General features: G+C 41.5%; 1 long non-coding RNA gene across 1 annotated transcript; it reads right to left on the minus strand.

The window, feature by feature from the left end:
• Positions 1-524: 524 nt before the first annotated feature.
• On the minus strand, positions 525-16,081 carry LOC141148927 (uncharacterized). The gene is made up of 3 exons (XR_012245266.1): positions 15,893-16,081; positions 14,721-14,853; positions 525-1,665 (listed from the first exon to the last, which is right to left on the minus strand). It is a non-coding gene; the product is annotated as an uncharacterized lncRNA (long non-coding RNA).
• Between the last annotated feature and the right edge of the window lie 2,856 nt (positions 16,082-18,937).

Genomic DNA, 18,937 nt, shown 5'->3' on the forward strand with positions numbered 1-18,937 from the left:
GCCATTGCACTACATAATTGATGGTAGATCTAAGGGAGATTGTACAATCAGATTGTATAGGGTATGGCCACCTTTATACACCTAAAATTACTCGTTGTGTTTTCAGTGCCATTAATTGTTAACAACACACCAAACACAGACGCAAACACACTTTTTTTTTTCAAAATTGTCGCTCTTTTTTTGTTTATAGCGCAAAAAATAAAAAAATCGCAGGGGTGATCAATTACCACCAAAAGAAAGCTCTATTTGTGGGAAAAAGGACACAAATTTTGTTTGGGTACAACATCGCACGACTGCGTAATTGTCAGTTAAAGCGATGTAGTGCCAAATTGTAAAAAGTGCTCTGGTCAGGAACGGGGTCAAATCGTCCGGGGGTTAAGCGGTTTAATGATGGCAGGTGTGTACTGACTCCTATTTAACATGCGTTCGAATGTGATTGCTTAATTCTGAACACAGCTACATCCCCAGTTATAAGAGAGTGTGCACACTTATGCAACCACATTATTTTAGTTTTTTATCCCCCCCAAAAGATTTCAGTTTGTTTTCCAACTGAGTTGTACAGTTTATACAGTAGGTCAAAAGTTCTGAATGATTTATATTAAGCCTCATACACACAATCGGATTTTCCGATGGGAAATGTGTGATGACAGGCTGTTGGCAGTAAAATCTGACCGTTTGTAAGCTCCATCGGACAATTGTCGGATTTTCCGCGGACAAACGTTGGATGGCAGGTTTTAAAATTTTCCGTGAACAAATGTCTGTTGTCGGATTTTCCGAGCTTGTGTACACAAGTCCGTCGGACAAAAGTCCAAAGTACAAATACGCGTGCTCGGAAGCAAGGACGAGCCAGAAGTTGTCGGTCTTGTAAACTAGCGTTCGTAATGGAGAATTAACATTCGTGACGTAGCAAATTATGAAATCTAGAAATGCAGCGCACAATTCTCTTCTTTATTGGGATAATAATGAAGCTGCTTTGCTGGTGATACTGATGGAGTTAATGAAAACTAATTTTCAAAGGCTTTTTTTTCCTAGTGATATCATGAATAATATTATTATGCTTTTTTTTTTTTTTTTTGGTGCAAGTTACCACAACACCATTATCCCTTGGTTTATAAGAACAAAGATACAACTATGTTGGTGTCCCATTTTTTTAAATGTAACTGTCTACTCCCAAAATGTCATTTGAAGTAAAACACATAGCCAAGTATTATTCTCCACAATGTTTTTATTGTGCATTAAAAAAGAAAACAAATAAAATTAGACATGCTATCTGCCAATGGAACTTAACCAAAAATGTGCATTCTATTTATCCAAAAATATAGAAAATATACCAAATCAAATCATTATTATTTAACCAAAAAATTAAATAAAAGCCTCATGCATGTGTCCTGCTTCTTAATATAGGGGTTCAACAATGCCAAGAGTTGGTAAAAGCAGGAGTCCGTCATCTGGAGATAATTCCGAAAAACATCTGGATGTTTGCTCCCGCAGCAAAGGCATATGACATAATTGGTCACGATTAATAAAGCAACCAATTTATGGTCCACAAACTCCTCTTCCTGTTCCTGGTCTGGACTTGGGTCAAAACAATAACTCCAAAGCCAATACGTTATCTCCTCTGATTCCGCAACATGTCTGGTTGACGAACGGCCGTTCAGAAACAAACTGAAAAGCACAAAATAAAAAGTGCAAACTGAAAAGTGCAAAATTAAAAGCATGAATCAACACTCACCAAACTTCTAACATGAAATTAGCAGAAGGAGCCCAAAGGATGGTGCTAAAGAGCTGAAAAACCACGTAATACGTCACTACGTCCATGTTTGTTGGCCGACAACTCCTTGCCGTTTGTATGCAAGACAAAATCCAGGCACACACCTTCGGAAAAAAGTCCAAGGTTTTGTCTACGGAAAATCCCATCGTGTGTAGGAGGCTTTAGTCTCATTTCTTTACATCACAGAAAACTTTTTAACAGGGGTGTGTAGACTTTTTATATCCACTGTACATGTCACTGCATTCAAGGAAGTAAATATGTGGGATTCTTGAAAACGTAATTTTTAAAAGTTCTAATATTGCTCAGATTTTAAAAAGTAGGCTAGAAATAACTGAAATTCATGTGAACATAAATGTACGATTTTACATTTTGACCATAGATACACCTTAGGCTGCAGGCTTGTTTACACAGAACCCATTATTAGTGCTCCTGTATAAGTATAAATCAAACCCTAACCTTTGGTTATATAGTAGCCACTGTCAGTTCTCCTGTAACTGACCAAAACCAAGCTGTCATCTTGACATCTGATTCTTGGTCTCAGTTGCAGGAACAAACTGCAGATAGACAGTGTTTGTAGGCTTTCCTACAAATATAATATTATTATTATTGTTACAATGTATTTTTAACTAATTTTTTATGTGCAGATTAGGAGTGAATGGAGTATGGTAATTCCTGTTGATCTGCATGTCGATTAATGCACTCTTGCAAGTGGAATAAAAATAAATGTTTTTATATATACTGTACATAAAAAATTGTACCCATTTACTTTTAATTAACTTTTAGTTAACTTTATTCAACTCAAATTAACAATTTTCTCCCCCCTGCTACTATTTTTTGCTTTTTTAAAAAAAAAAATTCTATATTTTCTTTTTTAACTGTTCATTCTTCATACATTTTTTTTTTAAAAAGTGACATAAAAAAATACAAATACAAAAATATTTTTTTAAAGGTTTTATTTTTAAATAACATTGCCATGCTCTGTACCAGAAACGTAATTATATTGATAAAAAATAGCCCATAAATTTACAGCACCCTAAATTGTCCATTAGTGATGGTTTAAAAGCCTTTACAGGTTATCAAGTTAGAGTCAAAAGTGAATGATGGCCCTAAAAGTATTGCTCTCACTCTGATGTTTGTGGTAATACCTAATACTATATATGAGATTCAATTGCTGTTTACATACATGTAATGTTTGCATCCGTGTGTGTGTGGGGTGATGGAATTGTCATATTCTTTTGTTATTTTTAATCATTTTATTATAATTTAAATTTTTTAACACTTATTTATTTTATTGCTATCACAAGATTGCTAACATGCCCCCTATGTGATAGCATTGGGCAGGTAACAGATCATCTTTATGGAGACATCAGGGGTCCAATAGGCTTTTAATGTCTTCCCTGATTCTAGCTCCGACCAGTCAAGCCTAAAGCCTCTTACACACGATCAGATTGTTGGCCAACAGAGCATCAGACTTTTGTCCGATGGGCATGTGCCTGGATTTTGTCTTGCATACTAACGGCACACAATTGTCAGCCAACAAACACGAACGTAGTCATGTATTACGTGGAATTTCAGCTCTTGGGCGCCACCCTTTGGGCACCTTCTACTAATGTCGTGTTTGGTGAGCATTGATTCCGAGCATGCGTGTTTGGACTTTTGTGCGACGGACTTGTGTACACACAATCCGAAAATCTGACAACAGACTGTTGTCCACCGAAAATTTACTAGCCTGCTATCCAACATTTGTTGGCCGAAAGTTGGACAACAATTGTCTGTAGGTGCGCACTAACGGTCGGATTTTAGGCAGTCTGTCATCACACAATTCCCTGCCGAAAATCTGATCGTGTGTACGATGAGGCTTTAGACTGTGTTTAATAGGCTTTATTTGGCGTTTCTGCTGTGATTATTACACCTCTGAACCCAGAAATTATCAGAGCTTCCAGGTTCATTGATTGCAGAGCAGATATGCTACCCTGCCAAAATTTACCATGGTTCCAGGCTCCCCAGATGAACAGTGAGCCTGGGAATCACGGTGAGTGTGCAGCGTCTTCACGGTACAGTTAAAGTGACTGGTTGGCTGTAACATTTATACTGGCTAGCCGGGAGCCGACTGAACAAAATGGCTGAGAGCTTGTTTTAACCCCTTGAGTTTCAAGCCAGGCCAGGACATCAAGTAATTAAAAGTGTACATATAGCCAGAACTTTTTTTCTGCTTTTAAGTTTTGGATAGAATAGGGAACGGTAAAAACCCTATCAGGTTAATGTTTGCTGTCTGTGGCTGGCTTGGGGAAGATTTCCCTTCAATTCTTGTCTTGGAGATCTAGAAACTAGAAACTAGAAGTGAGAGAAAACCTTCCCAAAGTGAGGGGGATTCCCAAAGTAAGGGTGACAGTTGTCATCAGAACATTTGTCACCATTGGAAGATTTCCCCTTACCTCCTGCTCTCATGACAACTCTGAAATTTAGGATTTCACCTTACTTTCTATTTCAGTGACAGTGGTCACCAGGACAATTACAGTGCCTTGTAAAAGTATTCTTGAAATTTTCCACATTTTGTCATCATGTTACAACCAAAAATTTAAATGTATTTTTTTGGGAATTTATGTGATAGACCAACACAAAGTAGCACATTATTTTGAAGTGGAAGGAAAATGATAAATGGTTTTACATGTTTTTACAAATAAATATCTGAAAAGTGTGGTGTGCATTTGTATTCAGACCTCTTTTCTCTGATAACCCTAATTAAAATCAAGTGGAACCAATTGCCTTCAGAAGTCACCTAAATAGTAAATAGAGTCTAACTGTGTGTAATTTAATCTCCGTATAAATACAGCTGTTCTGTGACACCCTCAGTGGTTTGTTAGAGAACCTTAGTGAACAAACAGCAACATGAAGGCCAAGGAACACAACAGACAGGTCAGGAATAAAGTTGTAGAGAAGTTTAAAGCAGGGTTAGCTTATAAAATAATTTCCCAAGCTTTGAACATCTCACGGAGCACTGTTCAATCCATCATCTGAAAATGGAAAGAGTATGGCACAGATGCAAACCTACCAAGACGTGGCCGTCCACCAAAACTGACAGGCCGGGCAAGGAGAGCATTAATCAGAGAAGCAGCCAAGAGACCCCTGGTAACTCTGGAGGTGCTGCAGAGATCCACAGCTCAGGTGGAAGAATCTGTCTACAGGTCAACTATTAGTCGTGCACACCACAAATCTGGCCTTTATGGAAGAGTGGCAAGAAGAAAGCCATTGTTGAAAGAAAGCCATAAGAAGTCCAGTTTGTGAGCAGCCATGTGGGGAACACAGCAAACATGTGGAAGAAGGTGCTCTGGTCAGATGAAACCTTTTTGGCCTAAAAGAAAAACGCTATGTGTGGCGGAAAACGAACACTGCACATCACCCTGAACACACCATCCTCACTGTGAACCATAGTGGTGGCAGCATCATGTTGTGGGGATGCTTATCTTCAGCAGGGACAGGGAAGCTGGTCAGAGTTGATGGGAAGATGGATGGAGCCAAATACAGGGCAATCTTAGAAGAAAACCTGTTAGAGTCTGTAAAAGACTTTAGACTGGGGCGGAGGTTCATCTTCCAGCAGGACAACGACCCTAATTATACAGCCAGAGCTGCAATGGAATGGTTTAGATCAAAGCATATTCATGTGTTAGAATGGCCCAGTCAAAGTCCAGACCTAAATCCAATTGAGAATCTGTGGCAGGACTTGAAAATCGCTGTTCACAGAGCTATTATTCAAAGAAGAATGGGCAAAAATTTCACTCTCTAGATGTGTAAAGCTGGTAGAGACATACCCAAAAAGACTTGCAGCTGTAATTGCAGCGAAAGGTGGTTATACAAACTATTGACTCAGGGGGACTGAATACAAATGTATGCCACACTTTTCACATATTTATTTGTAAAAAATTTAGAAAACCATTTGTCATTTTCCTTCCACTTCACAATTATGTGCCACTTTGTGTTGGTCTATCACATAAAATCCCAATAAAATACATTTACGTTTTTGGTTGTAACATGCCAAAATGTGGAAAATGTCAAGGGGTGTGAATACTTTTTCAAGGCATTGTATATGTGAATCTCCCCAGTGGGAGTATGGACAGCAATAAAAAACTTGACCAAGAACCTGTGCTTCTCAACTCTATCCAAAATTGAAAAAAATAAAGTTTGCCTTACATATACTAGGTAAAAGATTAGTCCAAAGTTTGGCAGCTGACATGGTTAAATCTCACTGCTGATCCAGACTCTAGTGCCTCCAAACCAATTGTTACATTCAAATTAAAGCGGAGCTCCACCCAAAAGCGGAAGCTCCGATTATCTGCCTCCTCCCTTCTCTCCGGTGCCACATTTGTCACCTTTTAGGGGGGAGGGTGGGAACAGGTACCTGGTTTTGCCAGGTACCCGCTCCCACTTCCGAGTGATCTTGCTGTGGCAGAATCACTCGGAAGTTTGGCCCCCCTCCTCCTTTCCCCGCTGATGGGCCACTCACAAAGCACAGGAGTCTTAATATTAAAAGTCAGCAGCTACAATGTTTGTAGCTGCTGAATTTTAATTTTTTTCTAAAGGAGCCTGGAGCTCCTCGTTAAGTTGTTTTATGCACACTGTGTAATGGTGATGGGGAAAAAATAATAATTAAGCAGCACAATTGGCTGTGAACTATTTATGAGTGGAGGGCTCAGGATTTGTGTTTTCTGTGCCTATAGACTCCCCAGATGGAAATCTGGTCCTGCATATAACTAAATGAAATGTATGCACATTTATGATGCATTCATGTATTTATAGCTAAAAAAGGCAAACGTACACTTGCATGACTTTTCTAAATCACTTTCCACTTTTCCCATTTTTCATGTTCAATTTTATTCGCTGTGACATTGCTATTTCAACGGCATCCCCCAGGAGTCTAATAAATATCCCATATGTCATGCTGGTTTAATGGTAATCAGTCTATATTCACTTCCTATTTATTTCTGAAAGGTCAAGTTTACTGTAGGCTTAATTGCTTTAGATAAAGGCCAGGGCCAGTGCTCTTGGACAGGTTTGAGTCAGCTGGAATTGACATTATGCCGATCAAGTGAATGACTACTTTGTCATGTATAAATATGTTTAGTGTTCGCTTATATCCTGCTGGTCAGGTGTAACTAAGGCTAGAACTATATATACTCTTTTATTCTTGATGGCAGTCATATAATTTGCAGTACAATAAAATCAGTTTAAAAAAGAGGGTAATATCTACGCTTGGTAAAAAAAAACAGCATGCAGCAGCTGAGCGCTATAAACCAGATATAAGGTATAAAATAAATGTGTAAAAAAGAGTGCAGTGCTAAAATATATGAAGAAAGTTGTTGGGCACAAGTGACCAACAAAAGTGACCATATAGTGTAAACAGTGTTACCATAAATCGCATATGAACAAACAAATGCAAAATACTGCCAAAAACTTGCATAAATCGCATATAAAACAAGAAAATGCTAAATATTGCCAATGAATAAAACTTGCATAAGTCAAGCAAAACTGAGGAATATACAAGACCAAAAGATCATATATATATATATATATATATATATATGGAAAGTGCTACCATAAAGTGCAAAAAATATTGAAAACAAATGTATATAGTTAGTATAAAAAAAAGTCCATAAAAGTGACTAAGAAATCTTCATATGAATATGTGATTTTCGTGATACCCGTCACTTCTAGTAAAAGGAAGGCTTACCAGACCCCAGCGACCCCCCCTTACTCAGGGAGGTCAAAGAATTGGATCACAGATCCCTAGCAATGAATTCCAGATTTCCTGGGCTTCCTTGATATACCAGGCGTCTCTTGTCAATAACCTCTGTGTCCCTGACAGTCTCTCTATCACGGTAAGTATCCAAGTGTTTAAAAGATTGTGCAAATCTTGCAAAAAAGATATAATACTCCAAATAGTGTAATATTGTCTCATCAAGAAGGTTTATTGAAGTAAATGATACAATGCTGTTTGGGAGCTTCCACGAGTCTCCAATTAGTATAAAAACAGACAGGTTTAAAACAAAGAGTTGCTAGAAAGTAAAAAAGTCCTGTATACAGACGTTTAAAAAGCAAACGCACATGCGCAGAGCATGTGGGCGTGACTACTCGACGATCATTTAGTCAACAACTGACGTCATCAGGGGTACGCCCACGCGCCTGTACTGACGCTCTAAATAGGCTGCTGGCAGAGCAGTGAAGCGCTGCTATAGGTTCAACCAGGGAATGAGCAAAGAGTGATAATTGGATACAAACAAAAATAGACCTTTTTTATATCAACTATATATATTTTTTTCACTTTATTGTAGCACTTTCCATTTATACAGTGGAGACGGAAAATATTCAGACCCCCTATAAATTTTTCACTCTTCGTTATATTGCAGCCATTTGCTAAAATCATGTAAGTTCATTTTGTTTCCTCATTAATGTACACACAGCACCCCATATTGACAGAAAAACACAGAATTGTTGACGTTTTTGCAGATTTATAAAAAAAAAAAAAACTGAAATATCACATGGTCCTAAGTATTCAGACCCTTTGCTGTGACACTCATATATTTAACTCAGGTGCTGTTCATTTCTTCTGATCATCCTTGAGATGGTTCTACACCTTCATTTGAGTCCAGTTGTGTTTGATTATACTAATTGGACTTGATTAGGAAAGCCACACACCTGTCTATATAAGACCTTACAGCTCATGCTCACAGTGCATGTCAGAGCAAATGACATCATGAGGTCAAAGGAACTGCCTGAAGAGCTCAGAGATAGAACTGTGGCAAGGCACAGATCTGGCCAAGGTTACAAAAAAATTTCTGCTGCACTTAAGGTTCCTAAGAGTACAATGGCCTCCATAATCCTTAAATGGAAGACGTTTGGGACGACCAGAACCCTTCCTAGAGATGGCCGTCCGGCCAAACTGAGCTATCGGGGGAGAAGAGCCTTGGTGAGAGAGGTAAAGAAGAACCAAAAGATCACTGTGGCTGAGCTCCAGAGATGCAGTCAGGAGATGGGAGAAAGTTGTAGAAAGTCAACCATCACTGCAGCCCTCCACCAGTCAGGGCTTTATGGCAGAGTGGCCCGACGGAAGCCTCTCCTTAGTGCAAGACACATGAAAGCCCGCATGGAGTTTGCTAAAAAAAAACACCTGAAGGACTCCAAGATGGTAAGAAATAAGATTCTTTGGTCTGATGAGACCAAGATAGAACTTGTTGGCCTTAATTCTAAGCGGTATGTGTGGAGAAACCCAGGCACTGCTCATCACCTGTTCAATACAGTCCCAACAGTGAAGCATGGTGGTGGCAGCATCATGCTGTGGGGGTGTTTTTCAGCTGCAGGGACAGGACGACTGGTTGCAATCGAGGGAAAGATGAATGCGGCCAAGTACAGGGATATCCTGGATGAAAATCTTCTCCAGAGTGCTCAGGACCTCAGACTGGGCCGAAGGTTTATCTTCCAACAAAACAATGACCCTAAGCACACAGCTAAAATAACGAAGGAGTGGCTTCACAACACCTCTGTGACTGTTCTTGAATGGCCCAGCCAGAGCCCTGACTTAAACCCAATTGAGCATCTCTGGAGAGACCTAAAAATGGCTGTCCACCAACGTTTACCATCCAACCTGACAGAACTGGAGAGGATCTGCAAGGAGGAATGGCAGAGGATCCCCAAATCCAGATGTGAAAAACTTGTTGCATCTTTCCCAAAAAGACTCATGGCTGTATTAGATCAAAAGGGTGCTTCTACTAAATACTGAGCAAAGGGTCTAAATACTTAGGACCATGTGATATTCTTTTTTAATAAATCTGCAAAAATGTCAACAATTCTGTGTTTTTCTGTCAATATGGGGTGCTGTGTGTAAATTAATGAGGAAAAAAAAATGAACTTAAATGATTTTAGCAAATGACTGCAATATAACAAAGAGTGAAAAATTTAAGGGGGTATGAATACTTTCCGTCCCCACTGTACAGGGCCGTCTTTAGCGCAGGGCAAACGGGGCACTTGCCCTGGGCCCAATCTTTGTTGGGGGGCCCGCGCTAGCCGTGAATTGGGGCCCCGATCACAGCTTTGCAGAGCGCACAGAGGACACGGGAGGATGTATTCCTCGCTAGCCAGCTGAGAGGGGGCGGGGCCGGGAGCTCCACTGACGCTCTGACCCCGCCTACGTGCAGCCTGTGTACTCGGAAAAGAGCTTCTGTAGTGAGAGCCAGTGATCGGAGTGCGAGTGTCAGTGGAGCTTCCGGCCCCGCCCCCTCTATACTGGCTGGTGAATACAGAGGTCCGGGGGCGGGGCCGGGAGCTCCAATGACACTCCCACTTCGATCACTGGCTCTCACTACAGGCGCTCTATTCCCAGTACACAGGCTGCACGTGGGCGGGGTCAGAGCGTCAGTGGAGCACCCGGCCCCGCCCCTCTCAGCTGACTAGCGCGGAATACATCCTCCCGTGTCCTCTGTGCGCTCTGCAAAGCTGTCATCGGGGCGACAATTCACGGGTGAGGTGGGCCCAGGGCCCACCCAACAAAGCATCAGTGGAGCTCCCAGCTGCTTTAGTGAGAGCAGAGAGTGGAAGCCCCGCCCACACACCTGAATGTATGTAGTGAGTTTGGCTGGCCAGGTATGTCCTTACACCCATAAAATGCCTGACTGTTTAAACCCTGAGCTGTGTTATTTAACTGTAAAGCTGTGCATTGCTGAAAGTTCTCTGACCATCCCCTGTATAATGTCTGCAGTCTCTGATTGTCTCCTGCAGTATGTCCGCAGTCTCTGATTGTCTCCTGCAGTATGTCCGCAGTCTCTGATTGTCTCCTGCAGTATGTCCGCAGTCTCTGATTGTCTCCTGCAGTATGTCCGCAGTCTCTGATTGTCTCCTGCAGTATGTCCGCAGTCTCTGATTGTCTCCTGCAGTATGTCTGCAGTCTCTGGTAATCTCCTGCAGTATGTCCGCAGTCTCTGGTAATCTCCTGCAGTATGTCCGCAGTCTCTGATTGTCTCCTGCAGTATGTCCACAGTCTCTGATTGTCTCCTGCCGTATGTCCGCAGTCTCTGTCTCCTGCCATATGTCCGCAGTCTCTGATTGTCTCCTGCAGTATGTCCGCAGTCTCTGGTAATCTCCTGCAGTATGTCCGCAGTCTCTGGTAATCTCCTGCAGTATGTCCGCAGTCTCTGATTGTCTCCTGTAGTATGTCCGCAGTCTCTGGTAATCTCCTGCCGTATGTCCGCAGTCTCTGATTGTCTCCTGCAGTATGTCCGCAGTCTCTGAATTGTCTCTGGCAGTATGTCCGCAGCCTCTGAGTGTCTCCTGCAGTATGTCCGCAGTCTCTGATTGTCTCCTGCAGTATGTCCGCAGTCTCTGATTGTCTCCTGCAGTATGTCCACAGTCTCTGATTGTCTCCTGCAGTATGTCCACAGTCTCTGATTGTCTCCTGTAGTATGTCCGCAGTCTCTGATTGTCTCCTGCAGTATGTCCACAGTCTCTGATTGTCTCCTGCAGTATGTCCACAGTCTCTGAGTGTCTCCTGCAGTATGTCCGCAGTCTCTGATTGTCTCCTGCAGTATGTCCACAGTCTCTGATTGTCTCCTGCAGTATGTCCGCAGTCTCTGATTGTCTCCTGCAGTATGTCCGCAGTCTCTAGTAATCTCCTGCAGTATGTCCGCAGTCTCTGATTGTCTCCTGCAGTATGTCCGCAGTCTCTGGTAATCTCCTGCAGTATGTCCGCAGTCTCTGGTAATCTCCTGCAGTATGTCCGCAGTCTCTGGTAATCTCCTGCAGTATGTCCGCAGTCTCTGGTAATCTCCTGCAGTATGTCCGCAGTCTCTGATTGTCTCCTGCAGTATGTCCGCAGTCTCTGATTGTCTCCTGCAGTATGTACGCAGTCTCTGATTGTCTCCTGCAGTATGTCTGCAGTCTCTGATTGTCTCCTGCAGTATGTCCGCAGCCTCTGATTGTCTCCTGCAGTATGTCCGCAGTCTCTAGTAATCTCCTGCAGTATGTCCGCAGTCTCTGATTGTCTCCTGCAGTATGTCCGCAGTCTCTGGTAATCTCCTGCAATATGTCCGCAGTCTCTGGTAATCTCCTGCAGTATGTCCGCAGTCTCTGGTAATCTCCTGCAGTATGTCCGCAGTCTCTGATTGTCTCCTGCAGTATGTCCGCAGTCTCTGATTGTCTCCTGCAGTATGTCCGCAGTCTCTGATTGTCTCCTGCAGTATGTCTGCAGTCTCTGATTGTCTCCTGCAGTATGTCAGCAGTCTCTAAACCTCTCCTGTAGTATGTGTATTAATGTGCCCCTTTACTTGCTCAATTATTTGGGATTGCTCCACTGCTCAGTGAGAGGTAATGATGTGCATGAACCTCTAGCAACCAATCAGCAAACAGTAGTGATCTGCTTTAATCTCTAGCAACCAATCAGTAAGTGCTAATGATGTGCTGTAACCCCTAGCAACCAATTAGTGAGCGCTAATAATGTACATTAACCTCTAGCAACCAATCGGCAAGCAGAAATTATGTGTTGTAACCTCTAGAAACCAGCCATTGAGCAGTAATGATAGGCTGTAACCTCTGGCAAACAATTGCAATCGCTGCGTGATCTGCTGCAGTAAACTGATTTTGAGTCTACCTGTTATTTTTGTATGTCTCAGAATGGAGGGGGGGGCCCCAAGAAAATGTTTGCCCTGGGCCCAATCAAAATTAAAGACGGCCCTGCCACTGTATATGATCTTTTGGTCTTGTATATGCCTCAGTTTTGTTTGATTTATGCAAGTTTTATTTATTGGCAAAATTTAGCATTTTCTTGTTTTATATGCGTTTTTTGCAAGTTTTTGGCACTATTTAGCATTTTTTTTTTGTTCATATGCGATTTATGGTAACACTATTCACACTATATGGTCACTTTTTTGTAAGTTGTGCCCAACAACTTTCTTCATATTTTTTAGCGCTGCACTCTTTTTTACACAATAAAATCAGTGTAGTGTTAATAAGATAACTACCATCAAGCAATTAAAGCAGAACTCCAGAAACAAAGATATTTAATTATTTCTAGTGTGTTAAAAAAAAAAAAGGTTCCACATCCAAGATTTCAGCTCATTTCTTTAAAATGTATAGCTTCATTATTGTTGAATAGTACAGCTATTGCTATACTTTTGACCCACTGTGGATATGAAAGCTGCAGATCCCATAAACTAATGCTTATGTCATTTACACTCCAAACTTCTCCCTTCGGCAGTTTGCAAAATGCTATGTATTTTGTGAATAGATCACAGAATAAAAGGTGTTTTGTGAATGGCCAAGGGAAGAGTGGGGAATAAATTACACCAGCATTTCTGTGTGCGAGAGCCACAGCCCTTTAAATCGATGTGGGGCAAGAAGTATAGTGAGAGTTGTACTATCTGGCATGAATGAAGAGCAGCTATCCTGTAACTTTTAGGCCCCTTTCACACTGGGGCGGTTTGCAGGCGTTATTGCGCTAAAAATAGCGCCTGCAAACCGCCCCCAAACAGCCTCTGCTGTTTGTTCAGTGTGAAAGCCCGAGGGCTTTCACACTGAAGCGGTGCGCTGGCAGGAGAAGAAAAAATCTCCTGCAAGCCGCATCTTTGGAGCGGTGAAGGAGCGGTGTATTCACCGCTCCTAAACCGCTCCTGCCCATTGAAATCAATGGGACAGCACGGCTATACCACGGTAATACCGCGGCTATAGCCACGCTATACGAGGGGTTTTAACCCTTTTTCGGCCGCCAGCGGGGGTTAAAACCGCACCGCTAGCGGCCGAATACCGCGGTAAAATAGCGCTGTTTTACCGCCGACGCCCCCTACTGCCCCAGTGTGAAAGGGGCCTTAATATACAAACAATGCAGCGCTTAAAGTTAACATTCAGAAATTTGTGAATAATCAAACAACATTGATAAGTGATTAATTTAGTGACTCCGACTAAGAAGAAAAAAAAAATCAGGAAGTCCAAAATAAGTGTAGCGCCCCCCTGGGTCTACTGGGAGCAAGGAGGTACCTCCAGAGACAGGGGGCAACTTACATTCACCCCAGGGCTGAGTCCATGGCTATAGAGGGAAGTTAGAACAGAATTTGGGCGCCAGTCAAATTAAAGTGACTGGGCGCCAGTTACTTTCTGTAAGTGCTTTAATAAGGAATTTGAAAGAAGTAGTAGGAGAGAGGGTTAGGGGAAGTTTCAGATACCATTTTCTGATCACTTACAGACTCCTTGAATCCAAAGGTAAAACAGCTTTCTCTTCTAGCAGACCTTGACTACCTGGATAGGCCTCTCACACAGACCTAGCAGCCGGTAGAATTTCTGGACAAGCCTATCTCACAGATTTAGCAGCCGGGAGCTAGATACCATGGTTTAGATTGTAGAATAGGATTCAGCCTTGCAGTGTCAGAACCTTTAAGCCATCTAGCAACAGAGTAATTTAGGTATAGGTGCGTCCTCCAAATGAGTTACCAGGCCATCCTGAGAGACCAGCCTTCATCCTGGCTCTCTCCAGCAAGGGTCCTCCCCTAGATCTCCTCAGCTTGGCTCGGCTTCTTCCACACAGGCAAGACAGCATAAGAACCACCACAGGATTAGTAGGCCCCGGACAGGCTTCTGGGCCTACTTGCAGAACTTGCAGCAACACATCCTCAGGCCAGGAAGGCCCTGAGGTAATAGAATACACAAGAGCACATGGCTCTGCCCAATAAATACCCCCTTCCCAGAATGCACAGCGGCCAGGAAGCTCCTACTGGGCTGTTATGGCAAAAGAATATTCATTACATAGCTGAACCTAGTTTTATTTCTCATACTTGCTTGTGGTACCAGTGACACCTACTGGCAATAGTGAGAAATGCACAACTCAGTTAAAGTGGTTGTAAACTCTCTCTGTAAACTTTAGCTCATTGAAAGCTACATTGAAAATGCTACTGATCTGTGCCTGTGAAATCTCACTTACCTGTACATTTTTCTGGCAATCCTTACTGCAATCTTTTATGATGTCACCAGCGCATGCACGGTCCATGGCTTGATTCACAGCATGCTATGTGTGCTGTTTCAGAGTTAACAGCATGCCGGGTCTGTAATTTTCCCTGTTGTTAGAATATTATTCCAAATTCATAATTCGGCACTTATAGGTGTTATATTATATTCATGGCAAGCTTGCAAAACATATTTGGTTTTATGATTAATCATAATAAATAGAGTATGTGTGAATGACCTTGATCAATTGATTTGACATGATTCTTCATCTACAGCTGAGCTTTGCTGGATTTTTCTGGTGTAGCCAATTTGAGTATGACATATAAGGTATCTTGGTGTAGAATGTCATGAGAAGACAAAAATAGACACGTGTCCACGTAGCTAAAGGAATATACATTGTGGATTATATCCTGTTAAGTTAAGTTAGTTTGTAGTTCCAGTCATATTAATAAGTACTAGTATATAGTTACTTAATGTAAAGTTGATAATATGTGTTCATATTATATAGATGTTTGGTTATATGACATTACATGATCAGTACATTACTTCAAGTATGGAGTGTTACATGTGGGCTTGTCAATCCTATGCCATATATGACTCTGAGTTAGAATCTTTTCTTGGATAGCATATTGCTGAAGTTAGCAGAAATGAATATGTGCCATACAAGGTTCTAAGTTGGTATGAGGTTATGACGTTCACACGTTCACATGTAACATATAAAGCCAATGCTTCCATATTGAAGGTCACACAGACACACACACACAGACACACACACACACCCTCTAGGATAGATGACACTGACATGATCACAAGACACTTTGACAAGTTGGCACAGCTGAATGCTGCCAGAAGACTAAGAACGTCATTTCCTGCTTCTTTTTGGACAACACACAAGACAGCATGGAGACAGACAGCATCCATGAAGCACACATGCTTTCATAAGCTTATTACAGCTTTATAACTTTTATTCTATTTCATATATTTTTACCTACATTTAACTGAACTATTATATTTTTTACATTGTATTTATGATGCCAATTGTGTGACAATAAACTCACACTTTGTTTTAAGTCAGTTTGGCTATCAATGCTATTCATCCGGAAGCGCCTCTGAGATACAAGAATATTAGATATTAATAATATTCTTCACCTGTAAACGGCAGAGCGTGGAAGCCTTGCGATACTATGCCTTCCTCGTCAGCGTCCTGGTTCTCTCCTTGTGCACGCGATCGTGCATGTGTGAGATTTAGGCAGGGGAACAAAGGAAGGGTGGAAATGACATCCACATGAGGATCAGAAAACAAGAGTCAAGATGGCGCTGTCGAATCCCGGAAGAGGATTTTCTTTAATAAACAAATAAAAGGTACTTGGAAAGCGTTTTTTAAATGCATATAAATGTGGGAGACGTGTAAACAATCAGTTCTTCTATGATATTAAAAAAAAAAAAGGAAAAAAAAACAGGGTTTACTTCCTCTTTAAGTTTAGAGCAAAACCAAATAAACTATACAATCAAATCTGAGCTGAGCTAAAAACTAAATTTACACTATAGCCCCAATCTTAGGAACAGGGGGCTACATAAGGATTCAAAACAGTTAATCAAGATGGAGGTCCTGTGACAGAACCCACTGTCACTGTTTGTTTTGGAGGGCTGGCCTCCTACCCATAGACTATGGCCCAGCAGAGAATGAGAGACTTGGGGACAAAATAGTGTTGGGATAATGTAATTATGTCTCTATATACATTGCAACACTTCTCCCCATCCTCCCCCTCTTGTTATTGTGTTTAATTATGTTAGTTCATGGCACGTAGACAAAAAGGTGTGTAGACACATCCCAGCGGGGGATGTGTAAGGAGGGGCTGCCTGCTTATTATAATCCCTTTATGTGTTTCAACTGTAGTTTCTGTTTGAATGTACAAGTGTTGAGTTCCCATTGGTTCTTTCTTGTCCTCTACCCTCTCTGACAAGGCTAAGGGGAGTGTCCCTAACTGTGTTTAAAAGTGTATGTTTTGTACTTAATAAACAGTTTATGCTCTGCATGTTTAACCCTCAACATCTGTGTGGTTTGCATCGTGATTGGAGGGTTAAGGGCTGGTCATGGCGGGTCTGCCGACTGCGGGTGCGTCTGGAGAACAGGAGACACAGGTCTGGCAGAGGTGCCCAGCTGGGGTATCCGGGATCCCTCACAGATCCCACATGCCGTGTTGAGAAGTAGAAATCACAGGATATATAAACGAACAATGAGTGGAGAAAGGAGTCCCAATGGGAAGCCTTCTGCATATTAGACACAAAGGAGATCATTTATTATGGCGGGAATATGCGATTGCGCGGTAATTAGCGCTCAAAACGCCAAATAGCACTAATTAGTGCCCAAAAGGAATTCACAATAGCGCTGGCGAACAAATACTCCCAAAATCAAATTCACTATAGCTCCTAGACAACAGATAGCACCCAAACCCTTACTCTTGTTAGAACCTGGAGAATTGCACATGGAAATAATGTTTAGACCATGATATGATCGCCTAAATGGTACTGAAATATGTGGTATATTGTTCTGCTTTTAAAGTGTGTGAAAAATAATTTCTACACTGAAATATCTTTAAAAGTCTGAGAAGAGATAACTTCCCTGTCTCTACAACTAGGTGCCAGCACAACTGAGCATGCTCAGACATGCAAACTACTCTCATTTAACTCCCATGCCTTTTTTACAGGGAGCTATAGTAAATACCAAAATTAGTGCTGGGTTAAAAAGCATTTTTGGGAGTGAAAATGAGAGTTATGTAGCCCAATGCAAGTTTCAACTATTGATTCAAATGTTACAATTGTAACTTCCCCAAATAAACACTTTTCATGTTGCAATGAATGTATCTTTCTCTCAAAGAAATTGTCCTTGCAACAATGTTGCTTCATCATCTATTTTGTTTTTAAGAATGCTACAATGTGTAATATTTTGATGTTTTGGTAAATTATATTTTTCTCTGTCACTTTCACTTGTTGCTGTCTATCTCTCAAAAATCTTTACCCAAACTCACACAGGTGTCTTTACAAACCACAAACAATACCATTGCTGATGCAAATTTAAAATGAGTCACAATTTTGTGTTTGAGCCCAAAAAATGTGATGTGTGTACGAACATCAGAAATAAAAATGTCATTCCCAAAAATCAGAGGGTAACATCACTATACTACACTCACACACCAAGAACCATCAAATATCACAGAATAAATCAAGAAGAATAACTCCTGACTAATGTAATTCCACCACCTATATGTCCAAAGAAATGCAGTATAAGTGTATTTATGTGTAGGAGAGTGCCACATGTGGTAGCACAGTAGCTCACAGGTTAGCACTTCTGCCTAGCAGCAATGAGGTTCTGGGTTCGTAATCCCAAACATGCCACTTCATGTAGAGACGTTGTCTGTTCTCCCTATGTTGTTAAATATAAATCCTGACTTAGGGCCTTGCATAAATTATGTCTAAATGTAGTATCTATGCGTAGGAGGGTTCCACCACCATTGCAAATTGTGTCATATGTTTTCCATGGGCAAGGACACTAATCAGCCTTAACCTTTCCCCACCACCACTAATTGAAGCCTCTTACTGAGCCTAAACCCACAAAATGACAGCTGTTTATCTCTCAGCATGCTGACAGTGTTCAGCCATAACCAGCCTTCAAAACAGATGGCATATGCCAGAAACAGGTTGTTCACTGGCTCTCTGGTCTTCTACAGTACATCTACATTGATTAACTTCTTGCACCCCTGGGACTTAGGACTGTTTGACACCACAGAGATGAAGCTTGTAAACATGTGGCAGCACAGTGGCTCACAGGCTAGTACTTCTGCCTAGCAACACTGAGTTTCTGAGTTCAAATCACAATCCTGCTACCTGGCTAGAGGTTTGTATGTTGTGGTGTTAAAGTTTCTTTTTCACCAGTGCTAACATTTTTAATGGGTTTCATATATTGGAACCCCAAGAAATCACAGCAAGTGTGGGTTTGCACCAAATCTAGAACTGGGCTGTTTTGGCCCAGCTATGGATGTCTAAGTCTGGTGTGATGCTGCCCACGTATTTTAATGTTGTATGCTTATGATGAATGTCGAATGCGCTTTGTCACCAATTTGTTTGAAGCACCGCTCACAAAGACCCTCCACATGCCCAACAACATACAAGTTTGATTTGGAGATTTTCGGGATC

Source organism: Aquarana catesbeiana, linkage group LG06, assembly GCF_042186555.1.
Source record: "Aquarana catesbeiana isolate 2022-GZ linkage group LG06, ASM4218655v1, whole genome shotgun sequence".
Taxonomy (NCBI): domain Eukaryota; kingdom Metazoa; phylum Chordata; class Amphibia; order Anura; family Ranidae; genus Aquarana; species Aquarana catesbeiana.